The sequence below is a fragment of the Primulina eburnea genome, chromosome 11 (assembly GCF_022965805.1).
Source record: "Primulina eburnea isolate SZY01 chromosome 11, ASM2296580v1, whole genome shotgun sequence".
Taxonomy (NCBI): Eukaryota; Viridiplantae; Streptophyta; class Magnoliopsida; order Lamiales; family Gesneriaceae; genus Primulina; species Primulina eburnea.
In genome coordinates, this window is record NC_133111.1 from 4,666,910 (window position 1) to 4,684,317 (window position 17,408).

At 38.2% G+C, this 17,408-nt stretch overlaps 1 long non-coding RNA gene and 1 pseudogene across 1 annotated transcript; one reads left to right on the forward strand and one right to left on the reverse strand.

Annotated features, from left to right (window-relative positions):
* The first annotated feature begins 12,698 nt into the window (after nt 1-12,698).
* Nucleotides 12,699-16,898, forward strand: LOC140804195 (transcription factor TCP2-like; annotated as a pseudogene).
* On the reverse strand, nt 15,464-16,502 carry LOC140804197 (uncharacterized). The gene is made up of 2 exons (XR_012112107.1): nt 16,265-16,502; nt 15,464-15,780 (listed from the first exon to the last, which is right to left on the reverse strand). It is a non-coding gene; the product is annotated as an uncharacterized lncRNA (long non-coding RNA).
* Nucleotides 16,899-17,408: the final 510 nt, after the last annotated feature.

Below are 17,408 nucleotides of genomic sequence, written 5' to 3' on the forward strand. Positions count from 1 at the left end.
TAAACTTGACACCGTATACTTGCGGTAGTGAAAACACGCAACAAGTTTTTGGCGCCGTTGTCGGGGAGTAAACTATTTAATTGCATATTAATATCGTTACTAAGTAGTCTTGACTTTAATTTAGACTTTATTTTATTTATTTATTTTGTTACGTTATAATCTTTTCTGTTTTGCAGTGTATGCTAAGATCGCACAGCCCTGATTTGCTTATCTTTGATCCGGAGATCGAAAGAACTGCGAGAAGACTAAGAAAAGCGAGAAGGGAAGAAATCCAAACAATGGCTGAAAACAGAGAGGACGCAAGATATAACCCGCCAGAGGCTATACCGATCAGAGATCACTTCAGACCAGTGATCAATACACATTATTCTGGCATTGCTCGGGGGACCATAAATGCCAACAATTTCGAGCTGAAGCCTGCCTTGATCAATATGGTTCAACAAAACCAGTTCGCTGGAACTGCTACTTCAGATCCTCATGTTCACCTGAGAACCTTCTTGGAGATCACGGATACGGTAAAAATTAATAATGTTTCTGATGATATTATTAGATTGCGCTTGTTTCCGTTTTCTCTCAGAGATCAAGCTAGAGGATGGCTCCAATCGCTTCCCTTGGGAAGTATCACGACATGGCAGGAGTTGGCAACGAAATTCCTTTCTAAATATTTTCCCCCAGCGAAGTCTGCACAATTGAAGATTGAGATCAGCACTTTTAGACAGACTGACTTCGAGCAGTTGTATGAGGCATGGGAAAGGTACAAAGAGTTGTTGCGGAGGTGCCCGAATCATGGGTTTGAAGACTGGGTGCAGATCGAGCTTTTCTATAACGGGTTGAACGGTCAGACACAGACAACAGTGGATGCAGCGGCAGGTGGCACGATCTTTGCCAAATCTCCTGCTCAAGCCTACGACTTGCTTGAGCAGATGACTATTAATAGCTACCAATGGCCATCTGAGAGGTCAGGAGTACAGAGGACTGCCGGAGTTTATGCTGTGGATCCTATCACATCACTGACTGCGCAAGTATCAGCATTGACTACACAGATAGCGACTATGAACAAAGCGAGTACATCAAACTTTGAGGGACCATCAGTTGTCGTTGAAGAGTCACACACTCCTGAAGAAGTGCAATACATCAATAACAAGAACTTTGGAGGCTTTGGCGGATATCGAGGTAACCCTCCCCCTAATACTTATCATCCTGGGTTGAGAAACCATGAAAATTTTTCTTATGCAAACAATAAGAATGTGTTGAACCCTCCACCGGGGGTCAATACATCAAATGGGGAAGGGAAGCCATCATTTGAGGATCTAGTGGGGACATTTGTTGTTGAATCTGGTAAGAGGATGTCTAGAACTGAGTCTAGACTTGACAACCTTGAAACACATATGGCGAGTATTGGTGCTACTTTGAAAATCGTCGAATCGCAAGTGGGGCAGATAACGAAGCAACTCACGTCTCAACCGTCAGGCGCAGTTCAGAAGACTGTCGGCCCAAATCTGAGAGAGGTGAATGCCATTTTTATACATCATGAAGAGACTTGTGTGGTAGGCAGAGAAGAGAAGAGGGTTGAACTCACACCTGTTCAGGATGAAAAACTAAGTCCAACCAAAGGAGCCCGAGGTAAGAAGTCTGAGAGGTATGATTTAAATAAATGCATAGATATTTCTTTACTTCCCTACCCCCAGCGATTTTTTCAATTACAAGCTGAATTCCGAAATAAAAAAGGTCTTGAAGATCTCAAGGACCTACACACTAATAATGAGTTTGTAGATCAGGTGGAAGGTGAAGTTACTGAAGGAACACGAAGAAATCTTCCTCAAAAGTTGCTTGATCCCGGTGAATTTATTGTACCATGTGAAATAGGAGGACATTTAGTAGAAAAGGCTATCTGTGACTCATGAGCAAGTATAAATATAATGCCAAGTTCTCTCTACGAGAAACTTGGATTGAGCAAGATGAGATCCACCGAGTTAAGCGTGCAGCTGGCAGATAAATCGGTGAAAGTACCATTGGGTATTGTGGAAGATGTTGAACTGAAGATTGACAAATTGAAAGTTCTAGCAGAATTCTTGGTACTCGATATGGAGAATAGTCAGGACGTTCACGTCATTCTAGGACGACCTTTATTGGCTGCTGTTGGAGCCATCATCGACGTGAAACGAGGAAAGATGACCATGGAAGTTGAAGGTCAAATGGTAGCAGTAAGGGCATCCCAGAAATCATATGACCCACCATGAACAGGATTGGTGACAGTCGGGCTGATGACGTTAAACCAAGCGCTATGTGGGAGGCAACCCACATTTATTTATTTTTGCATTTGTTTTAGTTATTTTATTTTATTTCGATTTCTTAGTCTATTAATTTTAAATTTCTCGATTCAAGTATTAATTTGCATTTTGTTATATTTTTTTTTGCAGGTATTTTATTTAACAAAAAAAAAAGGCTAAAAACAGACGAATGCGCGCCCTAGCGCGACATCTCGCGTGGCAGCGCGCTCAGGTCCACACTCGGTTTTACAGAAGCTCGTGCGCCCCAGCGCCATGTCTCGCGCGATCGCGCGCATCATTTATGGAGGACTTACAGTATGTCACGCGCGATAGCGCGACTTCTCGTACCATCGCGCGCCTCAATTATTACATCGAATACAGTATCTCGCGCGCCACAGCACTGAATGTCGCGCGATCGCGCGCCTTCCATAGTTGCCGATTTACAGTAGCTGGTGCGCGGTAGCGCGACCGCGCGTCCTCAATTACTACCGACTCACAGAAGACTCCGCACTCCAGCGCGGATTGTCGCGCGACAGCGCGCATCGCGATACACCACCAATATAAAACCCGCTTTTGTTTTCTCTCATCACAAATCACTCAAACCCTACTTCATCTCAATCTCTTGGCAGAGCCGCCGCCGCCCTCACACAACCCACTTCAAACTCAAACTCTACCACAATCACAATTCCTCTCCAAAATGACTCAACCACAACCTCCAGCCTGGCCACCACCCCCCCAGATCTTTCACCACCGCAGCAAATGGATGATGATGATGATGAAGGGACCATGGATGATGACTCGAGCCCCGAGTTCTGACACTCGGGCGCGAGGTATGTGTTGTCATATTCTTTATTTCTATACATTGAGGACAATGCATATCTTAAGTTTGGGAGGGGTAAATTTTCTGTTTGTTAGTTTTTGTTTTATTTTTGCTCAGTAGTTAAGTTTTGATTTGGTTCTTTAGCTTTAAGTTCAATTCTGCATGCTAGTTTTGTTAGGAAAAGTCATGGATAAGTAAAGTGTGTGGCCGATGATGAAAATTGAATTGCGGTCCTTAAATATATATGTGTTCATAATGCCTTGAGAGTCACAAATTTTTTTGCACTGTCGTGTTCGTTGATACTATTGTTGCTTAGAGACAAGTTGTATGCCTTTGATGCCAAATAGACGATGGAGATCTGAATCTTGGTAATCTTGCATGACATTGATTGACACTTTTGCAGACATAGAAACGATCTAGGCATTTCTTCACAACATCTTTGGGCCTGTGTTCTTTGTTACTGTCAATTGTAGCCCGTTGAGCTTCGAAGAAATTGAGCTGTTTAAAATTCCTTTTGTGCTTACCTCGTTTATCATTTTTGAACAAATGCATGTGATTAGTTTATATGAGATGATTAATGGATTGACGGTAATCTAGAACTTGGTTGAGCACTTTTCGAGGCGAAATACGGATAATATGTGACATAGAAATGATTTAGGCGATCTTTGGAACCGTTGAGCCTTCGAGCCTACCAAATGAACATGAAATATCACTAGTGACCCATTTTGAGCTTGCTAAAAATCAAGTGGTGTGTGTCAATGACACACAATAGCCCCTACTTGTATCTATTCTACAATCCCACAACAACTACCAAATGAAGCTTATACACTTATTTTCCTACCTGATTTTGAGAGAAATAAATTCATCGGTGTTGTAATGATTCGAATACTCCTTGAAAAGAAAAAGAAAAGTTAAGTGTGCAAAAAGGAGTTGGCGAAGAAAAGAGAATGAAAAACAATGAAAAGAATCAAACAAGTGGTGAAAAAGAAAAAGAAAAAAAATGTAGAACATGAGTGATATGATTGAGAGGAAAACAATAAATAGATGGTGAATGAAATGATATGAAAATGATTACTTTTCTCAAATTTTGAATTCCATTCTTTTATTGTAGCCATGAGCCGTAGCCTAGCGTTACAAGCTTACAAGGCCTATTAACCTTGTCACATTTACCCAATATACTAGTGGAGAAAAGCTGCTCAAGTCAAGCCTATGGATACCTGAAAACATTGTCATCAAGTTAAATTTTAGTCACTTGCATGCGGGCATCTCAATGTGTGATTTCCTCTTTGGTTTACATGTTTGTTGAATATCTTTTGAGCAAATTAATCACCGATAAAGTCCTTTGTGATCTATGAATGTGAAATTGTATTTTAATGAATTGTGAGTTGCATTGAGTTGATGATCTCTTGAGTCTGTAAGGCGGATGGGTATAACAACTCTATTTGAGTATTCGATGGGGTAAACGAACATTGACATATCACACACACACGTGACTCTTGGGAAATCATGAACTACATTGTATCAGATAAGTCGGAGGCCAATATCACTTTTCGCATATCCATGACTGTAGTAGTTGCATTTCCTTCTTGTTTATTAGTTTTATTTTATTTTGCTCGGGACTAGCAAAAATTCAGGTTGAGACCTTCAGTCAAACAACCAAAACATCATAGATATAATAAAGAATGAATCCTAAGATTCAAAATATTTGCAACTTCTCGAACGGTCTCTTTCAGAAAATGGTCGATTAGTTGTTTTCAAGCCCTGAGTGATCCTATCTTGAAGAAAGAGCTGGTGAGCCGTGTATGATATATATGAGCAGTTTGCTAAGAAATTTTTGAGTATGCAAGCCTTCTTTTTGAATTTGTTACTTCGATGTATCTCTATTTTCTTTTTCTATTTTTGGTATCGAGTTCTTGCTTGTATTCTCTATGTATAGTACTTGAGTATTTTTTCTCGTTCAATGGCTCTTTGTACTGCAATCCAAAAATATTGACACATCATTGTCATGTGTTGTAGCTTTAATTAAATGCTCTTTAATGTATTTCATGCTGACATGATCGATTAAGGGGATCATCGTTCAACTACGATAGCTCAATTCTTGATATATTGAACACCAATGAATTAAATCGAGTTTGGTTTTCAAACCAAGCAAAAGACATTCAAAATATTCCTCCGTATAAACCGATTATACATTTTGTAAAACATTTAAAAATATATGCAGTTGAAGGAGTAAAAATATTTTGGTTGAAGCATTTTATCAAATACTTTTTATACAATATTTTGGTATTTGAAGAACACATAAAATGCTTTAACAATACATCTTTAAAAACAGTGGAAATGATGAGTAAATACAATAAATAAATAGACACAACTTTTTTATGGATGTTCGGAGATTAACAACTCCTACGTCAACCCTTATTTCACTTGGGAAAGATCTACTAGAAGACTTTGATTTATACAACATCTTGTACAAAACCATTTCAACTTAGTACTTATCTCTTGCTTAATGGAAACTCCTAGAACACTCTCGATTATAGGCCGCAACCTCACAATCCGCATAATGTTTAACATCTTTTATGCCAAGACTACGAACACAATCTTTAATGTCTTTGTGTGAAAACTCACTCAATTAAACCTTGAAGTTCAACTCTCTTGTATATGTGTGAGTGATTATGTGTGAGAAATTTATCTTTTAAAGTGTACATCTCAAATGTATCTTCACACAAAGGCTTGTGCTCTTAAATAGCAGATTTCTTCATGCTATTTTGTCCACGCTTTGAATACCCTTCAAAAGCTCTTGTTTGATCTTGAAGATGTTGTATTTATAGACCCCAACAATGATATACATTAGACACAAGAATATGACCGTTTGGAAAGTTTCTGTACTGTTTCTGAAATTACAACTTTCACACCCTTACTCTATACTTAGCATAATTACCATAATCAAAGTAAGGTTTGAATGATATAATTATAGTATGAAGCAAATCAAACAAGAGGCATCACTTTGACGGTTTATAAAAATTTTGGCATGATGTACCTATATTTTGTATACACCCAAAAACTCAAGCAGTACTATTTATACACACTTATAAACATATTCTCATATACAAACATACTTTGTATCATCATACATAACATGTAACTTGTTTCAAACCCTGACATAAAATTTACTACAATACATATGCGGAAGCTTTACAATAAAAAGTCCCGGTTCTTGTCGAGGTGAGGCACGTCACAAGCATCCATTGGCAAACCGGCATCCTATGCATCTTCACTACCTGATCCTGTAATACATGAGCTACGTGAGTTTATAAAACTCAATAAGTTGGCACTTGTACGTATCAATATGCGTCGAAGGAACATACATATCAAGTCGTGACAACAACAAAACTTTAAACCATGTCATATCATACCGTATATTCGTGTTCATTTTTGTAATTGAGCCTCATTAGCTGACCTGTACTATTGTGCTTGCTTTATTATGTAACGCCCCAGATTCGACGACTGTCCTCACTGTATCAAGACGGATCTTTCCAGCGTGGTTATGTCCTCACTCACACGCACCCTGAGAAACTTCCAGGAGGTCACCCATCCCAAAATTGCCCCAAGTCAAGCTCGCTTAACTTTGAGTTCTTATGTGATGAGCTACCGAAAAGAAGATGCACCTTCGTGATATGAGTAGTACCAATCAAATCTTTTAAGCCCTCTTCAACTGTACAGTCCATTATATTGAACAGTCTCGGAATCCCTCTCATTCCCGTGTGTGTCGGTTCATTCATGTTCCCTCCACCTAGAAGCCTGTCAGGATCCGCTCATTGTCCGTGCAACTGATGGCACCGGCGATCACCCCCCGCCCTCTTCGGCCCCGGGCCTCACATGACTACCAGCTTCCGCTTGGTTCGTCCTCGAACCACACCGTACTAAGAGAGGTCGGCTCTGATACCACTTGTAACGCCTCAGATTCGAAGACTGCCCTCACTGTATCAAGACGGGTCTTTCCAGCGTACTTATGTCCTCACTCACACGCACCCTGAGAAACTTCCTATGAGGTCACCCATTCCAAAATTGCCCCAAGTCAAGCACGCTTAACTTTGGAGTTCTTATGTGATGAGCTACCAAAAAGAAGATGCACCTTCGTGATATGAGTAATACCAATCAAATCTTTTAAGCCCTCTTCAACTGTACAGTCCATTATATTGAACAGTCTCGGAATCACTCTCATTCCCGTGTGGGTCGGTTCATTCATGTTCCCTCCACCTAGAAGCCTGCCAGGAGCCGCTCATTGTCCGTGCAACTGATGGCACCGGCGATCACCCCCGCCTTCTTCGGCTCCTGGCCTCACATATTATATAGCTACTACTGTGTTGGACGTCAGGGAGCAACTTTTGGCAGCCCCACGCCCCATGAACATATATTGGCCAATATCTTTGGTGGACTTAAAAGCACCCATGATGTCAACAAGCTCTATATCATGTAAAATCAGTCCTTTTCTTTTCATGTTGATGTTCATGTTCATAACATAGCACCCATCATCAATCTTCATGAGTTTCTTGCATATTTAATACATAACAATGGAATATAGTGTTATGTTTTCATCAATAAGATACTAACAATGTAGATATAGCAATAATCAATGGGAAATATTTGAAATCATAATATTACTCATGTATTACTTCAAGAACATGCCAACTTTCGGTCCAAGCTTAAGAACACTAGTTTGCGACGTTGTTTCTCGCTCTTATACTGTCAAATACATCAATAAACCCATCACTATGTATATACTAGGTGAAAATCACTCCTCTATATGTGGAACAACTAAAAGAGAAGAAAACTTACACCTATATGATGTTCTTGTGATGGAGAATAAACTTATAACCTCAAAATGATGAAGGAGAAGAAGAAAATGACTTTTTGGGATGAAGGTTTCTTGTTTCTCTCGAGCTTATGCTGTAAGGAAGTGAAGGAAACTGATACAATGGCTTAGAAAGTCGAAACTTATCCATATATATATAAGGCGGCGCTCGAGCGGTCATTTTCTACTGCCAGAGCGCGGAATGTTCTGTAAAATTGGTGAGCTTGTAAATCACCGGCGCTCGGGCGGTCATTTTCTACTGCTCGAGCGCCACCAGTTCTGCTTCTGCGCGCTACTCATCGAATATCGCTCCGGAAACGTCGCTTCCGTTCATAATCTGAAAAAGTAGTTAACATTAAAGTTGTAGCCCTATGTCTTGGCTTGAATATCCAATTTGTTTCAGGTCATTTGGAGGTCTGAGTAAAAAGTTATGCCCATTTTCCTAACATGTGTCAGTGAGGGAATGATGCTATACACGACACACTTCGGGGTACTTTTGGCTTGTCTTCCACGATGATTTGGACAAAACCCAAAACGTGAAAGTTGTAGCATTATATCTTAGCTTTCTAATGGTTATGGCCTCACACGATATGGATCAATATTTATGCTAAAACCCGTAGAAACTACCATATTTTAATCTCATTTCCTCCAGTCCTATACCAACTTTCATTACATTACTTCTACCTACACCTCTTACTATCACTATTTTAACACATATTCATTCTCGATACACCATAGACAATATAAAAATCATGTTTAATCTCAATATTGATACTTCAATCATCACGTGAAATCTAATGAGCTAAATAACTGCATAATAAGCGATATAAATGCATTATTATCATTTGTATGAGTAACCAGGCATTACAACAACAGTCAAATTTGTCTTGCTGGACATTTTCCCGAACTTATAATGGTCGTTCAGCAGTTGAAACTGGTTAACGGTTGAAACTGGTTAGGATATCAACCGCAGCTCAGTTGGTGTGCTATGCAGAACCAATAGTTTCATCTCCATTGATAAACATCTTAAGCTTCGATTCAAACTTTGACCGATGAGGATGATTTGTAGATCATCGTCTGATTTTTTCAATGCATACTGAATCGATTCATTCCAATAATCGAGCTGAGAGTTATGACCAAAATACTGTAATTGCTCTTACCCAACTGATTGTTGTTTTCGTGCAATCAGTTTGGTCATTCAGCCACCGGTTTGACCTAGATACCATTCGATTTTGCCTAACTTATGTGGAATACGACTTGTTCCAAATTGAGTTTATAACAACAGATCGAAAGGAACGTTAAGTATCCAGACCAAACCTGAGGTACGTGAAATCTTCAACATAATCAGGCTTCTACAAAAAATATTTCGTATTCGTTCTCACTTTACAGAAATGATTAAGCCAAGTTGCTATAGGAGTATGTTGTATACCTTTATAAAGAATTTGAAATTTTCATTTTCAACTCTGCGTGCCCCTCAATCCACCAACGTCAGAATCTAGAGATGACTCCTACAAGTTCAAGTGGTCGATCCACCAGTGTCAGAAATCTAGAGATGAATACTACAAGTACAAGAGGTGACTTCCATGATATATCGCTTTGCTCCGCATGTTCAAAATGCGACTCTCACTCACGTATCATTTTTCCTAGCATATAATTTATTTCTCCAGCGCTAGAAATCTAGAGATGATTCCTACATGTTTAAGACGCAACTCCCGTCATGCATCACTTTGTCCCATATATTCAAGAGACGGCTCTCATCCACGTAGCATTTTGCCATATATATAACTTATTTCTTGGTGTTCATGCTGGTGACCGTTTCTGATAAAATTCTGGCATGCCCTGGGCCAAGCCCGCGCATGCGTAACTGCGCAATAAGTACATATAGAAACCACTTCGTATTCGTTCACATTTTACGAAAATGGTTAATCAAGTTTCTTTACAAGTATGTTGTACTTTATTAAAAAAAATTATACTTTTATTTTCAAATCAACATGTGACAAAAGTATCACAAAAAATGTTTTGATGGCATTTTTCATTAAAAAAATTCCTAGCTTACTAACATTGAAGAATTACATAAAAATAAACAAAAAAAAGTATATATATTAATATTATAATTTAATATGTTTTCACATACATTATATAATTTGTTTGTCCATATTTAATATAGCTGGAAAATAATGTAATTTACTATATTTACCATCATATTTTTATTTACCTTACCCAAACTCCGCATCGAATTATTGTTCCAAAAGGTGAAATCGCTCACTTTAGGCGTCCCTCATCCTCAGCCCGACAAGAATGTGAGAGAAAGTAAATCACGGTGACTCAACTAACCAACAACAGCTAGACCATCATATTTCTATTTACCTTACCCAAACCCTGCATCGAATTATTATATATACAAGTGGGGGGAACTCTATTTAACAAGGTACAAATTCGTCTGGTGCACATTTAATTGTGAGAAAGCTCTAATTAACCGACTGCAGGACATTGTCAATAATTATGGATCTGAAACAAATAAATATAATAAATTTTATTATTATTATTATAGAAATATCGGTCTCTTATGTAGCCATTACACTTATATCTAATATAATTGGTAAATTATTAATAAAAAAATTAAAAACTCTCATATTATCTCTACAAATTATTAAATCTTTGTGCACGAAATTTTGTGAGATATATCTTATTTGGGTTATTCATGAAAAATATTATTTTTTATGTCAAAAATATAACTTATTATTGTAAATATAAATATAGTTGACACGTTTCACGGGTAAGCAGTCTCACAAGACATTTACTAATCTTTTGATGTATTAAAAATGTTTAATTAGTAAGCACTGAGTAATTAGATTGTCTTTTTAATTTTTTTTTTTATTATAAAAAAACTCGATCTTGACGTGACTTAATCGACAGGTTGGATATTTAATACTGAAACATTTAATTTTTTTTTTTTTTTAAATCGCAGAGTCTATAATTTTATTTTATTCGAAAGAGTTGTCGTCACGAGAGACCACAACTGAACTCTCTGCAATAGCTATCGAAGAAGACTTTGATTTTTCAGTGTCGTCTTCTTACACACGAAATAAAAGTCTTTGACAATGAGCGTAGGATTGTATTTATTGGCCACCCATTTGATTCTAGACACCACAAACTGACCAAAAACCGATATTATTCGAGATTTGGATGATATGTTTTTTTTTTTTTTTTTGAAGAGAGATTTGGATGATATGTTCTTCGTAGGATTTTGGGTTTTGAATTATGTCTACTAGTTGAATTTACGAGCCTTGATAAAAGAACACGATGAATAATTAAATAAAGATGAGCTAATTTTATTGGTTAATTAATCGAATCGAGCATAACTCATCATAAGTCGCCCACTCTCGAGAATTGTCCTCGAGCCAAGGGCGGCTGAGGTAGAAGTTTCCGCAAGATTCTATTAGTGAAATTCCGGGAGGGTTTTAGCAGTATAGTTGCAGGAGGTTTTGATGGTTGGTCAGCTTGATCAAAATCGATCAATTTTGTGAGATAAATAATTTAACTGAGATATAACTATCACAGTGCATTTAACAAAAATTAATATTTTCTTTTAATCTTATTGGGCTGGACCAACATCAGTATGATTTTACTTAGAGTGGGCTTTACTCTACTGACGCATCATTTGAGTTTTATTAGAATAGTGCGAAGCCCAATCCAATTTATGTTAATTTATTTTCTAAAAACAGTTATTAAGAAATATAAATAGTAACGTTGAAATTATATAGAATATTACAAGAATATTATATTGTAAGTAGTATGTTTTTTGTGAGACGGTCTCACAAATTTTTATTTGTAAGACGAGTTTATCCTACTCACAATAAAAAATAATACTCTTAACATAAAAAGTAATATTTTTTCATGGATTAACCAAATAAGAGATCCGTCTCACAAACTATGACATGTGAGATCGTGTCACACAAATTTTTGACATATTGTAGTACAACACCTCTAATATAGATATTTTATAATATGTTCTTTATGAAAGTATTCTCAATCACCGAAGGCTCGCTCGTCGAGGGCCCCATAAAGGGCTCCGAGCCGCGGTTACAGGAGAAAGCTACAAGCAACCTGCAACAGGTAGCCTAATTCTCCTTTCGAACTACGAGATTCGGGTTGAAGTCTTCTACGAGGCATCTCTTCTTTATAGATGAGGAAGTCGATTCAGAACACGCAAGCAAAGGCTAGAAAGAGAAGGGTTCTTTTCCGGGCGATGAATCAATCTTTTTTCCTTCAAGTTTAGTGAAAAACTCTCCTCGACGAATTTGTAGAGATGCTGGCGTGCCTCCTGCCAATGGGAATGACTTAGATAACGACAATCACTTTCTTAGTGATGGAAGACAAGTATCAGTGCCCACGTCGATGGTTACTACGCTAGTAGGTCGCCACCCAAACGCTCTTTGAGTCTCTCGACCTGCCTGGTCTTGTTCCTTCTCTCATTGTTCTCTTTCTACTTTCCCTCCACATGCACACCATGCCCTTTCCTAGGATGGAGGGAATTCTGGTAGATGATTTTTGGTGCAAGACTGATATGAAACGTAGTGCAATGAGTCGAAAATGGTATGCTATTTCAAAACAATGAAAATAAACAGATTTGCAAGAAACAATCAAAGGAAGTCTTCAAATATGTATAGAAAAGCAAGATATAAGTGGAGAATGTGAAGAGAGAAAATGTAAATAGGAACAAATTGAAGGGTTAAATTAAGAATACAGAGTCGCGGCCACGTATATGTCCTTTCCCCTCGATAAACCTGGTGATTTGCTTCAATCCATTTTTCTATATTTAATTTAATAATAAATCTCCATTTCCCCTCCAAATTTCAGGCAATGGCCTAACCTCATTTGATTTCCTTTTCCATATCATAACAAAATTCACATTAATTTTTCATTGTCTTTCCATGAATTTCGCAGAGCATTATTTCGAGATTTTTTTTGAAGGTGTTTCGAAGTTCGCAATGCTTGAATTTAGAGAAGCTCAGGGTAATTTGCTTCAATTTCGTGCACGTCTTTATTTCTTATTCTATATTATGTGACTGTATCGAGAACATTGTTGCTGCTTTTGTTATTATTATTATTATTGTTTCTGAAAATTCATTCGTACGATCTATTTTCAAGAAACAAGCTGAGTAATTCACTTGCTGCAATTGGACTTCTTTTGTTTGTTTTTCTGAATCTAGAGTTGATATGTAGTTTTCTTGACGTTTTAATCTCTCTCACACACAAACTGACACACATATAAGCAGATCGAGTAAAAATGTATGATAAAATTGCTTTATTAGTCACTCTCGATAATTTTTCTAACCAAACGCCAACGGAGTAGAAGTTGAGACAATACCATTTATTAGTACTGGTGGTTATAACGTTATAATAAACTATCAACAATTATTATTCAGAAATCAGAAAAAAAAACAATGATTTTATTAGTAGTTGTTGAAGCTAAAATGCTTATAGCAATAATGTCTGACGTTTATGGTTTCAGCCAGGCTTTAATTATTCAGCCCAGTGTCTGGAAATATGAAAAGATTAAATACAGATATTAAAGTCTAGTTAAAATATGATTTTTCACTTGCCTTCTTTATTTTTTGTGGTTTTTGTTGGATGTGGCTACTGTTTATTCCTTTGTGTTGTTTCAGTGCTGAGTCAAGGCAGTTCTGAGCTTACACAGAGGCTATGGTCTTTTGATTTATTTCCGCATAGAGCTTTAGGGCAAACAAAAAAAAGAGCTGAAATCCTTCTCTCTCTGAGCTTTATCTGTTATGGATGTTGATATATGTTATGGCAGAATTTTTTGGTTTTAATTTTTGTTCATAATATTTCTGTTGTCAAAGTATATCCTATGAAAGTGTCACTACAAAAGCCAAATTGCTGTGTAATCGTCATCAATGCTAAGGACAGGACATCAATACCCACACCCTTCCTCTGTGCTGCACACCAAAAGTTTTCTTTCTTTTGCTCTCTTAATCTTGATCCTAAAAATCTGATCTTTTTCATCATGAATTTTCTCTGTCACTATCCCTTTGTTGTTTTTATCTTTCTGAGTTGATAAGATCCATAAGAAAGCAAAAGAGGTAAGAGGGTCTTAAGAAAAGGAATGAAAGTGGTGGTATGGAGGTAGTTGAAATTCCAAGAATCAGCAGTACTGGTGGAAAGGCGGATGTTCAGAGTAACGTAGATGAAGAGGAAGAGAGAGAGCCTAAAAGGCGGAGTGCCGCAAGTGTTGTAGATATCGGCGGTGCCGTTGGTAGGTTCTATGGCTGGCCTTCTTCAAGAATCGTCAGGGTTTCGAGGGCCTCCGGTGGGAAAGATAGGCACAGCAAAGTTTTGACGGTGAAGGGGCTTAGAGACCGCCGGGTGCGGCTTTCCGTCAACACTGCAATCCAATTCTATGATTTGCAAGATCGTTTGGGTTACGATCAGCCAAGCAAGGCGGTGGAATGGCTGCTGAAAGCCGCTGCGAGTTCCATTCAAGAGCTGCCCCCGATAAGCATTTTATTTCCCGACAGCCCAAAGCAGCTGAGCGACGAAAAGAAGTCTAGCACTGGCGGTGGTGTTAATCTTGTGTTCGACTCAGCTGAAATGGACATGAACAGTGGCGACGGTCGGAATTACCAGTCATCACCAGCAAAAAGCGTCCAAATCCTCGGCCTGCAGTAGTCCTTCTGAAGCTAGTGAAGGTTCTGGCTTATCACTTTCCAGATCTGAGAGCAGGATCAAAGCTTGGAACCAGGCCAACAAAAGAAATTCAGCTGAAGAAAGAGACAAGGAAAACACTTCACATGTTATTTTGAATACAATTTCCCACCCTACTTTTACTGAACTATTGAGCGGCGGAGGTGGCCGTGGTGCTGCAAACGTGTCACATTTCTTTCAAAAATCTCTGAGGCAGTGTTCCTCAGCTCCTATGGATTACCTCACCAGTGTGCTACTTGACCCACCAGCAACTGCTGTGGCTTCACCACTGTTCAGTTTAGGAGCGGACCGCCATCAAGAACTGCAACAATTCTCCTTTGTCCCAGACCACCTCGTCTCAGTCGTCAATGCTGCTACCGCTGTGGGAGGAAAAAATGACGGCAACCGTAACAGCCAAAACGGAAGTAACGCATACAACCTGAATTTCACCATGTCTTCTTCTGCTAATTCTTCAGGCCTTGCAGGCTTTAACAGGGGGACCCTTCAGTCCAATTCTTCCTCATCGTCTCTGCTGCCTCAACTTCAGAGGTTTCCTCCCATAGACGGACCTCCAAGTTTCTTCATCGGCACCGCTGTGCCTGTAGAGAATCACCACCAGCTCCTCTCTGGATTTGATGCCGGTCTGCAGCTTTATTATGGAGATGCTCATGTTAATTCTAATGAGAGTCAATCTGGCCAGAAGGGAAAGGAAAGGAACTGACTTTATGGAAGAGGCTGTTCCTCTGAACCACGCCTTTTTTCCTGGTAAATTTTCTTTTTTCTCGATTTAACTCATACCCGTGATTTTTTTAAAAAAAAGCCAAAAAATTTCGTTATGACTGCTTGCAATTGTTTTGTAATGTTTGCTTATCGTCTAATTCTCTTGACATTGGTTCGAGGGTTTCCATAATGTTGTGAATCTTTGTGCATTGCGATGTGGGTGTCTTTTGGAGTTTTAACACTTTTTGTCAATTCTTGGTTTTCCATTGGCAGCATCTACCATTTGTTGTCTCTGATGATCTATAATACACGTGTTCACTGCCAGTGGGTAAGCAAGCTTAGGAGGTTCTCGTTGGAGTCTGGTGTTTTAGACTTGTACTATTATTATCTTGAAACAATGGAAATCAGTATACCTAAGAATAGGGGTGCAAACGAACCGGATCGAGCCGAATAATAGTAAAAAAGTCAGGCTCGAATTCGGCTCGAAATAGGTATATTCGAGTTCGAGCTCGATTCGAAGTTCGATAATTTCAAATATTTGGGCTCGAGCTCGGCTCGAAATGAAGTTCGAGTTCGAGTTCGGCTCGAAATATTCGAATATATTCGTTAACTATTCGAATTATTGCTCGGATATTAAGGTTTGAAAGCTCGAAATGCTCGAAATATTCGAAATGTATATATATAAATATATATAATTATATTATATTAATAAAATATTAAGGCTCGCGAACTATTCGCGAGCTATCGAACAAAATAATTTGGGCTCGAGTTCGGCTCGAAAAAAAGTTCGAACGTGTTCGAGTTCGGCTCAAATTCGATAAGTTCGAATACGAATCGAATATTTATCGAGTCGGCTCGAAAAACTCGCGAACATGTTCGGTTCGTTTGCAGCCCTACCTAAGAATGTGGATTGGCTATTCGACTCTCATTATGAGGAAAATAATATTCACATTGGACATATTTTCACTAACTTCTTATATTAGCTAATGATTGATACAATTATTGACCAAAGCCAATGAGCTTCTACCGGCTCACATATATCCTTTTTGGAGCCCAAATCTGGTATTACTTTGATATGATATGAAATAGAAGAGCTTTATTTGGCTAAACAAATTTTATCCAAATTTGATTCAGGTACACTCGGCAATGCATTTGCTTTCCTACCTCAAACAGGACCCATTTTCAAGAAATTCCACACGTTTCTGCTTTGGATCATAACATATTTGTGGTTGGTATTTGTTTCTGAACTGGTGCTGAGTTTTAAGTGGATATATTTTGTTGGGATGTCTCCTGTTGCTACCTGATTTGTTTCGCATGTTCTATTTTCTGTAAGAGAAGTTTCAAATATTATGATTTTCTTGAAGTGAGAAGAGTGCTGTATTGGAAGATAAATTTCTTACAATCCTTCCAACATGTGATGTGATCATGGTATAGTCATGAAGGATGGTTACATACAATGTCCATTATCATTATTTCGTGTAGTTTTTATTACATCACATTGGGAATGCATGTTGGGACGATTTACACTGATTGTCTTAGTCTAATTGCCATTCCACTCTTTTGACTCCGACCGCTGACAGACCATTGATTATGGAATACCTCATTTGTTGGGGCAAAATATGTTTGTTACTATAATCGAACAATTACCGTGTAGTTGGTTCCATGGAATATCATTTTCTCAAAAAACAATACATTTACTTCACCCATACTTCATCATATAATTGAAAATATTATATATTTTAAAAATTATGTGAATTCTTTTTTTTTTAGGCTCATTATCTTCGATTATTCTTTAATATTAAAAACATAATTTATCGTTGCTTTATGCCAGAGCTTTAAATCAGCTTTACACAGGAACTTTAAGTTGCCAGGGTTTCGTTCGATCTTGTGGGGGCAGTGCCCCACATGATTTATGTTCGATCTTACCTGTCACGCCCCGAGACCGGGTTAGTCGACACCGGCGTTGTCTCACAATCACATAATTGTAAAACAACAAGCCTCGTAGTAAATCAAAATAACCAGTCTTTTTCATAACAAATAA